At 40.0% G+C, this 14,202-nt stretch overlaps 1 long non-coding RNA gene across 1 annotated transcript in view; it reads right to left on the bottom strand.

Moving 5' to 3' along the window:
• LOC142760687 (uncharacterized) overlaps positions 1-4,615 on the bottom strand; it is a 36,372-nt gene extending 31,757 nt beyond the window's left edge. Inside the window, exon 1 of the long non-coding RNA XR_012883358.1 lies at positions 4,481-4,615. This is a non-coding gene — a long non-coding RNA (uncharacterized LOC142760687). The remainder of the gene's footprint in view (positions 1-4,480) is intronic.
• Positions 4,616-14,202: the final 9,587 nt, after the last annotated feature.

Below are 14,202 nucleotides of genomic sequence, written 5' to 3'. Positions count from 1 at the left end.
ATAGTATATTAGGGGTATGTGTATACAGTATATTAGGGGTATGTGTATAGTATATTAGGGGTATGTGTATATGGTATATTAGGGGTATGTGTATATAGTATATTAGGGGTATGTATGTATAGTATATTAGGGATATGTATGTATAGTATATTAGGGGTATGTATGTATAGTATATTAGGGGTATGTATGTACAGTATATTAGGGGTATGTGTATATAGTATATTAGGGGTATGTGTGTATAGTATATTAGGGGTAAGTGTGTATAGTATATTAGGGGTATGTGTATATAGTATATTAGGGGTATGTGTATAGTATATTAGGGGTATGTGTATATAGTATATTAGGGGTATGTGTGTATAGTATATTAGGGGTATGTGTATATAGTATATTAGGGGTATGTGTATAGTATATTAGGGGTATGTGTATATAGTATATTAGGGGTATGTGTATATAGTATATTAGGGGTATGTATGTATAGTATATTAGGGGTATGTGTATATAGTATATTAGGGGTATGTGTGTATAGTATATTAGGGGTATGTGTATACAGTATATTAGGGGTATGTGTATAGTATATTAGGGGTATGTGTATATAGTATATTAGGGGTATATGTATATAGCATATTAGGGGTATGTGTATATAGTATATTAGGGGTATGTATGTATAGTATATTAGGGGTATGTGTATATAGTATATTAGGGGTATGTGTGTATAGTATATTAGGGGTATGTGTATACAGTATATTAGGGGTATGTGTATAGTATATTAGGGGTATGTGTATATAGTATATTAGGGGTATGTGTATATAGTATATTAGGGGTATGTGTGTATAGTATATTAGGGGTATGTGTATACAGTATATTAGGGGTATGTGTATAGTATATTAGGGGTATGTGTATATAGTATATTAGGGGTATGTGTATATAGTATATTAGGGGTATGTATGTATAGTATATTAGGGATATGTATGTATAGTATATTAGGGGTATGTGTGTATAGTATATTAGGGGTATGTGTATATAGTATATTAGGGGTATGTGTGTATAGTATATTAGGGGTATGTATGTATAGTATATTAGGGGTATGTGTATATAGTATATTAGGGGTATGTGTGCATAGTATATTAGGTGTATGTGTATATAGTATATTAGGGGTATGTGTATATAGTATATTAGGGGTATGTGTATATAGTATATTAGGGGTATGTGTATATAGTATATTAGGGGTATGTATGTATAGTATATTAGGGATATGTATGTATAGTATATTAGGGGTATGTGTATATAGTATATTAGGGGTATGTGTATACAGTATATTAGGGGTATGTGTATATAGTATATTAGGGGTATATGTATATAGCATATTAGGGGTATGTGTATATAGTATATTAGGGGTATGTGTATATAGTATATTAGGGGTATGTGTATATAGTATATTAGGGGTATGTGTATACAGTATATTAGGGGTATGTGTATATAGTATATTAGGGGTATGTGTATATAGTATATTAGGGGTATGTGTATATAGTATATTAGGGGTATGTGTATATAGTATATTAGGGGTATGTGTATATAGTATATTAGGGGTATGTGTATATAGTATATTAGGGGTATATGTATATAGTATATTAGGGGTATGTGTGTATAGTATATTAGGGGTATGTGTGTATAGTATATTAGGGGTATGTGTATATAGTATATTAGGGGTATGTGTATATAGTATATTAGGGGTATGTGTGTATAGTATATTAGGGGTATGTGTATATAGTATATTAGGGGTATGTATGTATAGTATATTAGGGGTATGTGTATATAGTATATTAGGGGTATGTGTATATAGTATATTAGGGGTATGTGTATATAGTATATTAGGGGTATGTGTGTATAGTATATTAGGGGTATGTGTATATAGTATATTAGGGGTATGTATGTATAGTATATTAGGGGTATGTGTGTATAGTATATTAGGGGTATGTGTATAGTATATTAGGGTATGTGTATATAGTATATTAGGGGTATGTGTATATAGTATATTAGGGGTAAGTGTGTATAGTATATTAGGGGTATGTGTATATAGTATATTAGGGGTATGTATGTATAGTATATTAGGGGTATGTGTATATAGTATATTAGGGGTATGTGTATATAGTATATTAGGGTATGTGTATATAGTATATTAGGGGTATGTGTGTATAGTATATTAGGGGTATGTGTGTATAGTATATTAGGGGTATGTGTATATAGTATATTAGGGGTATGTATGTATAGTATATTAGGGGTATGTGTATATAGTATATTAGGGGTATGTGTATATAGTATATTAGGGGTATGTGTATATAGTATATTAGGGGTATATGTATATAGTATATTAGGGGTATGTGTGTATAGTATATTAGGGGTATGTGTATATAGTATATTAGGGGTATGTGTATATAGTATATTAGGGGTATGTGTATATAGTATATTAGGGGTATGTGTGTATAGTATATTAGGGGTATGTGTGTATAGTATATTAGGGGTATGTGTATATAGTATATTAGGGGTATGTATGTATAGTATATTAGGGGTATGTATAGTATATTAGGGGTATGTGTGTATAGTATATTAGGGGTATGTGTGTATAGTATATTAGGGGTATGTGTATATAGTATATTAGGGGTATGTGTATATAGTATATTAGGGGTATGTGTATATAGTATATTAGGGGTATGTGTGTATAGTATATTAGGGGTATGTGTATATAGTATATTAGGGGTATATGTATATAGTATATTAGGGGTATGTGTGTATAGTATATTAGGGGTATGTGTGTATAGTATATTAGGGGTATGTGTATATAGTATATTAGGGGTATGTGTATATAGTATATTAGGGGTATGTGTGTGTATAGTATATTAGGGGTATGTATGTATAGTATATTAGGGGTATGTGTATATAGTATATTAGGGGTATGTGTATATAGTATATTAGGGGTATGTGTATATAGTATATTAGGGGTATGTGTGTATAGTATATTAGGGGTATGTGTATATAGTATATTAGGGGTATGTGTATATAGTATATTAGGGGTATGTGTGTATAGTATATTAGGGGTATGTGTATATAGTATATTAGGGGTATGTATGTATAGTATATTAGGGGTATGTGTATAGTATATTAGGGGTATGTATGTATAGTATATTAGGGGTATGTGTATATAGCATATTAGGGATATGTATGTATAGTATATTAGGGGTATGTGTATATAGTATATTAGGGGTATATGTATATAGTATATTAGGGGTATGTGTATATAGTATATTAGGGGTATGTGTATATAGTATATTAGGGGTATGTGTATAGTATATTAGGGGTATGTATGTATAGTATATTAGGGGTATGTGTATATAGCATATTAGGGATATGTATGTATAGTATATTAGGGGTATGTGTGTGTATAGTATATTAGGGGTATGTGTATAGTATATTAGGGGTATGTGTATATAGTATATTAGGGGTATATGTATATAGTATATTAGGGGTATGTGTATATAGTATATTAGGGGTATGTATGTATAGTATATTAGGGGTATGTGTATAGTATATTAGGGGTATGTATGTATAGTATATTAGGGGTATGTGTATATAGCATATTAGGGATATGTATGTATAGTATATTAGGTGTATGTGTGTACAGTATATTAGGGGTATGTATGTATAGTATATTAGGGGTATGTGTGTATAGTATATTAGGGGTATGTGTATATAGTATATTAGGGGTATGTGTATATAGTATATTAGGGGTATGTGTATATAGTATATTAGGGGTATGTATGTATAGTATATTAGGGGTATGTATGTATAGTATATTAGGGGTATGTGTATATAGCATATTAGGGATATGTATGTATAGTATATTAGGGGTATGTGTATATAGTATATTAGGGGTATATGTATATAGTATATTAGGGGTATGTGTATATAGTATATTAGGGATATGTATGTATAGTATATTAGGGGTATGTGTATATAGTATATTAGGGGTATGTGTATATAGTATATTAGGGGTATGTATGTATAGTATATTAGGGGTATGTGTATATAGTATATTAGGGGTATGTGTATATAGTATATTAGGGGTATGTGTATATAGTATATTAGGGATATGTGTATAGTATATTAGGGGTATGTGTATATGGTATATTAGGGGTATGTGTATATAGTATATTAGGGGTATGTATGTATAGTATATTAGGGGTATGTGTATATAGTATATTAGGGGTATATGTATGTATAGTATATTAGGGGTATGTGTATATAGTATATTAGGGATATGTGTATAGTATATTAGGGGTATGTGTATATGGTATATTAGGGGTATGTGTATATAGTATATTAGGGGTATGTGTATATAGTATATTAGGGGTAAGTGTGTGTATATATTGTTCCTTTGTTACTAGTTTGAGTTTTCTGTGTAGTTGAGGGTTAATAATCTGTTTACCCCGCCGCGGATCTTTGTTTCGTTCTTGACTACAGATCACAGTGCGGGTCGGAGGTGCACATAACGTGCGAGGACAGAGGGGAGGCTGGTGGGCTGCGGCGGGCTGGAGGCATTTTTGCATAAAGATCGCACGCCGCAGCCTTCGCTCATTGTTCGCTTTTCACAGTTGCCATGGAAACAGGAGCAGCTGCTAGATTACAGGGCTGGCGGAGCTGTGTCTCACAGGCAGCGCAATCTTCTTGTGTGTCCAGTTCATGTGATCTGCCAGCTAATCACCCTCCTGCTGCCGCTGGTGTCACACCAGACTGTGCCGGATAATGTTTACTAACATTGCCCACATGGCTCCCTTTTTATAAAGCTTTGCCCAAAATATGTCAGTACAAGTGGATTGCCAGGCACTTCGCCAACCTGTCTACAAAAAAAAAAGAAAAGAAAATCAGGCACAAGAGAAAACTACCATCCTCTCACATTTGTTTTTTCCTGCCGTGATTTGTTACAGGAACCATTGAAAAGCCCCAAATCAATTATACAAGGATGTAATCAGCTAATAAAAAACTATAAAAAAAAGTCCTAAACCGGAACTAAGATAAAATTTGGTGAATTGCTTATTTTAAAGGGATCGTCCGGTTTTGTGTAATAAAACATTATTTTGATTTGTGCAATTGAAAAGTTAGACATTTTTCCAATATATTTTCTGCAGTAATTCCCCACGGTTTTCAAAATCTCCGCTTGCTGTTATTCAATGGTATCCTTCATTGTTTACTTCCAGGTGATAACAATCTGTCGTGGTCATGTGATGATAAAAACGCAACTGCAGCGAAAACACACCAAATTGCAGTAAAAACGCACGCAGTTTTGGGCTGCGATTTTTCAATGCGGTTTTAATCGCACCTCAACATCTGAACGGACCCTAAGGCCTAGTTCACACAGAGTATTTTGGAGGCATATAATCCCATTTGGGAAACGACAATATAGTAGAGGTATTGTGAGCATTTTCATCCCATAGGTTTTTTGCTGAATTTAGTGGAATTAGGCCGTCCAAACATCTATTGTTTTTGATTCTTTTTTTTTACAGCATTCGCCGTGCGCTATAAATGACATATTTTATTTATTCTGTGGGTCGATGTGATTACGGCGATACCATATGTATGTAGGTTTTCATGTTTTACGGTGTTTGCACGATAAAATCACGGTTTTAAAAAAAATAATTTGTTTTTGTGTCGCCATATTCTAAGAGCCACAGCTTTTTATTTTTCTATCAGGAAAGCCGTGTGAGGGCTTATTTTTTGCGGAGTCCGCTGCGTAAAACTCGCGACATGTTCTATATTTCTGCGTTTTTCGCGCATCACGCACTCGTTGAAGTCAATGGGTGCGTGAAAATCACGCATGCCACACGGAAGCACTTCCGTGGGACTCGCGTTATTCGCGCAACAGCAGTAAAAGAACGAATGTAAACAGAAAAGCACCACGTGCTTTTGTGTTTACAAACATCCAAACGGAGTGTCATAATGATGGTGGCTGCGCGAAAAGCACTCAGCCGCGCATCCATATGAACAGGGCACACGGAGCTGACAAATGCCTTTTGCGCGCACAAAACGCAGAGTATTTTGCGCGCGCAAAACGCACACGTTCGTGTGAATCTGGCCTAAGGCTGCTAGTAGCAGCCCGTACTTGGAGATGCCGGGCTGCGGGGAGCGCCTGTGTGCTCTGTTAGGGTATGTTCACACGGCAACGTCAATTACGTCTGAAATTACGGAGCTGTTTTCAGGCGAAAACAGCTCCTTAATTTCAGACACAATTGCTCGTACTCGCGTTTTTTGCGGCGTCAATTACGGACGTAATTGGAGCTGTTTTTCAATGGAGTCATTGAAAAACGGCTCCAATTACGTCCCAAGAAGTGACATGCAAAAAAAAAGCCCGTCTGCACAGAACACCGTAAGACCCATTGAATTCAATGGGCAGATGTTTGCAGCCGTTTTTTCGGGCGTAATTGCAGGCGTAAAACGCCTGAATTACGTCCGTATATAGGGCGTGTGAACATACCCTAAGGAGCACACGTAGATTAACGGGCTGCTGGCACAAGCACCAGTGCTGCAGCCCGTTAATCTACGTGGGGTGGTCGGGAAGGGGTTAAGTACCACGTGCGAAAAACGCTTTTTCTGCCTCCCATTGATTTCAATGGGAGGTCAGAGGCGGAACTGTGGCAAAAAAGGACATGCCGCTATTTCTTCCCGCAAAGTCGCTCGGGAAGGAAACGCCTCCGCCTCCTATTGAAATCAATGAAAGGCGTTTTCGGCCATTTCTTGGCGCTGATTCCGACCTTGGCCTAAGCAGCTTCTAGCCTGGGCTGGCCTCCCTGCCCAGAGACACCTCACTTTTCCTTGACTTCTGTGTGAGCTTCAGGGTATGATCACGCGCAGTGAAAAAACGGAAGCTGAACGCCTACAAAACATCTGCCCATTGAGTTCAATGGGAAAAACTGAGTTTCGTTCAGACGGGCCGTTTTTTTACGCGACCGTTTGAAAAAACGGCATGTTAAAACGCCCCGTAAAAAGAAGTGCATGTCACTTCTTGAGCCGTTTTTGGAGGCGTTTTTCATTGCGTTAATAGAAAAATAGCTCCAAAAATGGCCCCAAAAAATGCTTCAAAAAAAGTTTGCTTTAAAAACGGCTGAAAATCATAGACTGTTTTCCCTTGAAGGCAGCTCCGTATTTTACAGCCGTTTTTACTTTAGCGTGTGAATATACCCTAACCCTTTTCTTAGCACCTGATCTGTTGCAGTGTGTGAGGGTCTGAATGACCTTTATCCACTGTATAATACTTTCTAGAATACTTTGGGGGGAATTTATCAACATTTCTATGCCCGTTTTCTACCGTAGAAAAGTTGCAAAAGGGCCCAAAAGTCATAATTTGCATTGAAATTGTGACTTTTGGCCTTTTTAGGGTGCATCTTTTTTAGTCACATGGTAAAAAACGTATCAAATGGCGACAAAACCTCAAGTGGTTTTACCCTGATTTGCCACATTTCTAAGCATTTTTTGCATATGCAATTTTTACAGGTGAAACTTGTAAAACAAATGTGTTTGAGGGGAAAGAGGAGCAGTGAGCTGATTGTACTTCTTTTTATTTTATGTCCGATGGGGAAATGGATGGCGTACAGCCGCAGACGTTGTGCCCAAATTGTGGGGCATGGCCACGGTCGCTGTGCACACGGCTAGCGGGAAGATGCGTATGAAATACCAGTCTTTGAAAATCTGCTCCTTAGCATTTCAATTCCTCTGCTTGCTGTCATTACATCTTAAAAGTCTTGTCTACATCAAAAGGCTGAAAACTCTTTTCACTTCCTTTCACCACTTAATTACTGGTGTACATTTTGTGACAATGTTTTTCACGGAAAAAATGGCGCAAATATTTGTCACATTTTACGTCTGCGCCATTTTTTTCTGTACTTTTTTTAAAAGCTGTATACCTCAGTGTACAATATGTCGAAAACACAATAATAAATGTGGTACTCGCCATGTGCAATTTGCATCAGAATGTGTGTCAAAATTTGGAAAAAAATTATTTCCTATATAAGGGCATGACCACACGTGGCGGATTTCCTCCGCAACTGTCCGCATCAATGCCGCACAGAATCTGCGTTGCAGATTCTGCTGCGGATCTGCACAAAATGTGCAGTAAATTGATGCGGACTAGCTGCTGCGTACTTCGGGAAAAGTGCTTCCCTTCTCCCTATCAGTGCAGGATAGAGAGAAGGGACAGCACTTTCCCTAGTGAAAGTCAAAGAAATTCATACTTACCGCCCGTTGTCTTGGTGACGCGTCCCTCTTTCGGCATCCAGCCCGACCTCCCTGGATGACGCGCCAGTCCATGTGACCGCTGCAGCCTGTGCTTGGCCTGTGATTGGCTGCAGCCGTCACTTAGACTGAAACGTCATCCTGGGAGGCCGGACTGGAGACAGAAGCAGGGAGTTCTCGGTAAGTATGAACTTATATTTTTTTACAGGTTTCTGTATATTGGGATCGGTAGTCACTGTCCCGGGTGCAGAAACAGTTACTGCCGATCGCTTAACTCTTTCAGCACCCTGGACAGTGACTATTTACTGACGTCTCCTAGCAACGCTCCCGTCATTACGGGAGCCCCATTGACTTCCTCAGTCTGGCTGTAGACCTAGAAATACATAGGTCCAGCCAGAATGAAGAAATGTCATGTTAAAAAAGCAAGACGCATCCGCAGCACACATAACATGTGCATGACAGCTGCGGACTTCATTGCGGAACTTAGAATCTCCATTGAAGTCAATGGATAAATTCCGCCATGAGTCCGCCACTGCTCCGCAACAGACAGAGCATGCTGCGGACACCAAATTCCGCTCCGCAGCCTATGCTCCGCAGCGGAATTTTACGCCTCGTCTAAACGAACACTGCTAAATTAAAGTGTAAGTCAATGGACAAACGGCTCCGCTGCGGATTAACGCTGCGGAGTGTCCGCAGCGGAATTTAAGTGAAATTCCGCCACGTGTGAACCCAGCCTAAAAGCCTCTGGACAATTATACCATATTAGGCGATATGGAATTACATTGAAGCTCAGCTATGCAATTTTCTCATATATTTTGTTTATCAATTCTTCACTATTTTCAAGATCTGTGCTTGCTGTCAGTACAAGAAAACATTCTTATTTCCTGAAAACTTCTGTAAACCTGTCCTGATATGACTCAAGTGACACAGATGCACAGCTTGTGCACCTGCATAAGTTGGACATGATCAGGATTTAATGATTCCATTCACTGTCAGAATGCAGAGATCTTGAGATCATGAACGTTTTTATTCTACGATTAATAATTTGAATAATAGCTGCTTCCTTAATAGTTTCAGGTCCGGGCTGTTTTGAGCCTTCAGGACCAGACACAGTTTAGCCATTTTTAGCACGCGTTAATTAAATGGCTATAATTTTTTTACTAGTTGGGCTAGCGGCGTGATTTTTGCATTCTTTTTTCCATAGACAATGCAGGTTTCTTTCTTTATCATTTTTATACACATCCTTTTTGCTATTTTAGAATTTTTAGGCTTAAAGTTTGAAAATAATAGTAAAAAAATAAGCTTTTTTATTTTTCAGCTATTTTGTTTGGTAAAAACATAATTTTACCCTAAAATAGACCTTTTATTTGTGATCGTCATTGTCTACCGTAAATTTTAATATATTACATGTCTATATTGGGGTAATTGGGTCAGGGCTAGCGTTACGACAATGATTGGTGGGGGGGACCTTTTCTTTGGGGGTGTGTATTTTATGTGTATTATTATAAAAAATGTTTGCACTTTATTTTACTTTTATTTTTTTATTACTATGGTCTGTCCCACAAAGGTCAAAAAACACCTTTGGGGAACTTTATATATATTTTTTCTTTCTTTTACACCGTCTTTTTCCACTGTTAGGCCTCATTTACACGAGCGTGTGCGTTTTGCGCAAGCAAAAAACGCAGCGTTTTGCGTGCGCAAAAGGCACTTAACAGCTGCGTGTGTTATCAGTGTATGATGCGCGGCTGAGTGATTTTCGCGCAGCCGCCATCATTATGACACTCCGTTTGGATGTTTGTAAACAGAAAAGCACGTGGTGCTTTTCTGTTTACATTCAGAGTTTAACAGTTGTTGCGCAATTCACGCTGTTCGCACGGAAGTGCTTCAGTGTGACATGCATGGTTTTCAATGGGTGCGTGATGCGCGAAAAACTGCGAAATATAGAACATGTCGTGAGTTTTACGCAGCGGACTCACGCTGCGCAAAACTCACGGACTGTCTGCACTGCCCCATAGAATTGTATAGGTCTGTGCGACCCGCGTGAAAAGCACGCGCGTCGCACGGATGTATATCACGCTCGTGTAAACGAGGCCTAACTGTCACTAATAGGGCTGCGCTGGGTCTGGTTAGACCCAGCAGCAGCCTGCCACTAACGGAATCCCGCCGATCATGTGACCAGTCACATGATCACCGGGACCAATAGAGACAGCGGAGCGGCCGCTGCCTCTATTCCTATACACAGCGCTCATTGAGCGCTGTGTAAAAGAGATCGGAGACGACAGAAGCAGCGAAAGCTGCTTCTATGTTCTCCTCAGGGTCCCCGGCAGTCACTGACAGCCGGAGACCCGACATTCAGCTGCCCGATCACTCGGGCAGCAAGCTAAAACCCGCGCCATAAATAGTCCATGGTGCGGGTTTTAAGGACCCTGATCACTAGCCGTAAATACACAGCCAGTGGTCGGGAACCTTTTAAGGAGTTAAAGGGGTTTTCCGACTTATTAAAAAAATTTGCCAAGGTAGGAGGGATGCATTAAAAAAAAAAAGAAGCATTACTTACCTCACAGATCCCTGGCGTTCCAGCGCTGCCGCCTCCTCAACGCTATCACTGCAGCCAATGACTGGCCTCAGTGATCCTGTGCCACTGAGACCAGTGATTGCGTAGCGTCCATGGCTGCGGGCCGTCGTGTTTACTCACCTCCCGACGCCCGCGGCCATGGATCAGTGAGCGTTGGCTCGCATCTCCTTCCTAGGATACACCAGAGCTCACTTCCGCTCTGGTCCGCTGTGTCCCGTAGGGTGCATGCGCACGCTCGCGCCCGGTCTTAAAGGGCCAGCGCACCCACATGTGAACAATCATCATCATCAACTACTACACGTGATTCCTGGACTATAAGAAGGGCCCTGCCTTCTGATCCTTGCCTGAGCGTTGTTAGTGTATCCCAAGTCTTGCAAATGGTCCCTTAGTGTTTTCCCATTCCAGTGGTTACCCGTGCCCTGTTACCCGTATCCTGTATCCTGTGCTGTGTTCTCGTTTCTGAGCCTCTTGGGATTGGAGTGGTGCCCTACTACACCAGCTGTCGTTTGCCACATCCGGTGTCTTCTGCCTTGTCCGGTGTCGTCTGCCACGTCTAGCACTGTCCGTCGCGTCTGGCGCGGCCTGCTGCGCCTACCTCCATCCGTGCTGAAGCCATGGCCACTGTCTGGACTAGTTCAGGTACCCGTGTGTTACGAACTGCTATTGACATTTGTATAGACTGTGACTAGGCCAGCTGCCTCTCCGCTACGGCGGAGCGGCCTAGTGGGTCCACATAACCTGTGATCGTGATACAGGTAGGTAATTGTGTGGAATACAGGAGGTGGAAGAATAATACAGTACAACTGATGCAGATATCATCAGAATACTAGAGGTCAAAAATGAGCTGTCATGTAAGGCCAAAGGAAGTAAGTATATGAAATTTGTTCATTGAGACCAGATGGATTGATAGTCTGCATATGAAAGATCCACTGTGCTTCTTTCTGCAGAATTCTCTTATCCAAATTTCCACCTCTCGCTGATCGTCTAATTTGTTAAATTCCTTGAAATTTGAGGGTCATTGCATGCCACTTATGACATTCCCACACATGACGTGACACCGGGTTGTCATCTTTTCTCCTTATGTCTCCTACATGATCCCGAATCCTTCTCCTGAATTCCCTACTTTTCTTCCCAACATATTGTAACTGGCATCCACATGTGATCAGGTATACAATAACCTTTGTTTTACAGTTGATATATGACCTGTTATCAAAAATCTCACCGGTCTTAGGACTTTTAACATTTTTGCTACATAGAATGGAATCACAGGCCCCACACCAGCCACATCTAAAGGTTCCTTTTAGTCTGCTGTTAAACCAAGTGATGGGTTTGACCTGTGGATTAAGTTGGCTATGTACCAAACGATCTCTTATGTTGCGTCGCCTCCTGTATGTAATCATAGGAGATTCCCCTACCAGACCACCTACATCTGTGTCAGCTCTCAATATCCCCCAGTATCGTTGTAGGATTTCCCTGATCTCTCTATTAGCCGAATCATATGTCCCTATGACCCGGATACATTCTTCTTCAGATTTCTTAGGTTTGGGATTCAATAATTCATTTCTGTTGCATCCAAGAGCATTTAGATATGCCATCTTCAAAACCCCATGAGAATATCCCCACCACTTGAACCTGTCTCTCAGTTCCCGTGCGGAGGTTTTAAAGTCGGAAATAGTGGAACAGTTGCGCCGCGCTCTGAAGTATAGATACCTTGCCTTAGAGTCATCAGATGCCAACTTTCCCACCGTAACAGACTTTTGGTTGCTGTCTTTTTACGATACATATTTGTTTGAATAGCCCCTGTAACCATCTTTGAAATACTCACATCAACAAATGTAATCTGATTCTCGTGGACTTCGGACGTGAAAAACAGGCCCAAATCATTCACGTTAAGGATACCAACACACGCGTCAAATTGACCCTTCGTTCCTGTCCATAGGATCAGAACATCGTCAATGAATCTGATCCACAGGAGGATACAGGATGTCCATTTTTCCATTATCTCACTGAAGACAACCTCTGTTTCACACCAACTCCCCATCGCCACTCCCCTGAACTGGTGGAAAATCTTCTGGTCAAACAAGAAGAAGTTGTGCTCCAAGATGACCTTAAGTAGATTGATAACAAACTCATTATGGGCCTGATATTGTATTCCTTTCCCATTCAAAAAATGTGCCACGGCTCTACATCCCTGATCATGAGGGATGGAGCTATACAGCGCCTCAACATCAAGTGAAGCCAATAGTACATCGGCATCACACCGTAAATCCTCAAGTTTCCTCAGAGCGTCCATAGTGTCCCTCACATACAATGGGAGGGAGACTACACACGGTCTGAGGATTTGGTCAAGGTACAGACTAGCATTTTGCAATAAACTGTCTATTCCCTATACAATCGGATAACCTTTCAACGGAGTTACCCCCTTATGTGTTTTGGGAAGGCCATAGAACGTAGCACATTGTGGGTGGTCGATTAGCATAAATGTCATTTCTTTATCACTTATCAAGTTTAATGATTTGGCATGGTTCAGGATACACTTTAGTTTATTTCTGAATGTCGGGGTGGGGTCACATGTAAGTAATCTACAACAATCTAGGTTGCCTAGTATTAGATGGCATATTCTGCTGTACTGGATCCGATTCATTACTACAATATTACCGCCCTTGCATGAAGGCTTAATTATAATCGTGTCATCTCTCTCCAGAGACTGTAGACCTGCCATATCCCCCATGGTGATATTAAACCTACACCCCCTAGGATTCTCCAATAATTTCAGTTTATCCTCGACCACCTTTAAAAATATGTCAAAAGGGGTATTGTCACTAAGGGTGCATTCTTAGTGGAGGATAGCCTCAACTCCATAAAGGGACCCTTCCCTGCATCTCTGTGACATTCCTCCCACAGGCCCTCTAATATTTTAAGGTATGGCAGGTCCTCTTCCGTGATACCTAATTCTAGACATTGTCGTCTGCCGTGTTTTGATTTTTTTTTTCCATTTTAACTTGCGTGCAAAAAGATTCAAATCCTTAATCCATGTAAACAGATTACATTTATTGGTGGGGACAAAGGACAGACCCTTCTTCAAAACCTTAATTTCCTCACTTGTCAGAGTCCGTGTAGACAGATTTATTACTTGTAAATCATCTTCATGATGTAAGGATCTCAAACCTATATGTCCCTCCTGCCTCTGAGATGGGGTGATTCTTGGCTAAAAAAAAACACCACGGTTGGGACCCTTTCCCCTTCCTCTACCTCTTTGGTCCATACGAGTTGGATATCTAGTCTCATCATTCCCTCCCCGGCCTCTTCTCAATGGGTTTCTACTGTGCTCCGAATCAGATTGTTCTTGT

The sequence above is a fragment of the Rhinoderma darwinii genome, chromosome 4, assembly GCF_050947455.1.
Source record: "Rhinoderma darwinii isolate aRhiDar2 chromosome 4, aRhiDar2.hap1, whole genome shotgun sequence".
Taxonomy (NCBI): Eukaryota; Metazoa; Chordata; class Amphibia; order Anura; family Rhinodermatidae; genus Rhinoderma; species Rhinoderma darwinii.
Note: the sequence above shows the minus strand (reverse complement) of the source record. Positions and strands in the feature narration are given on the sequence as shown.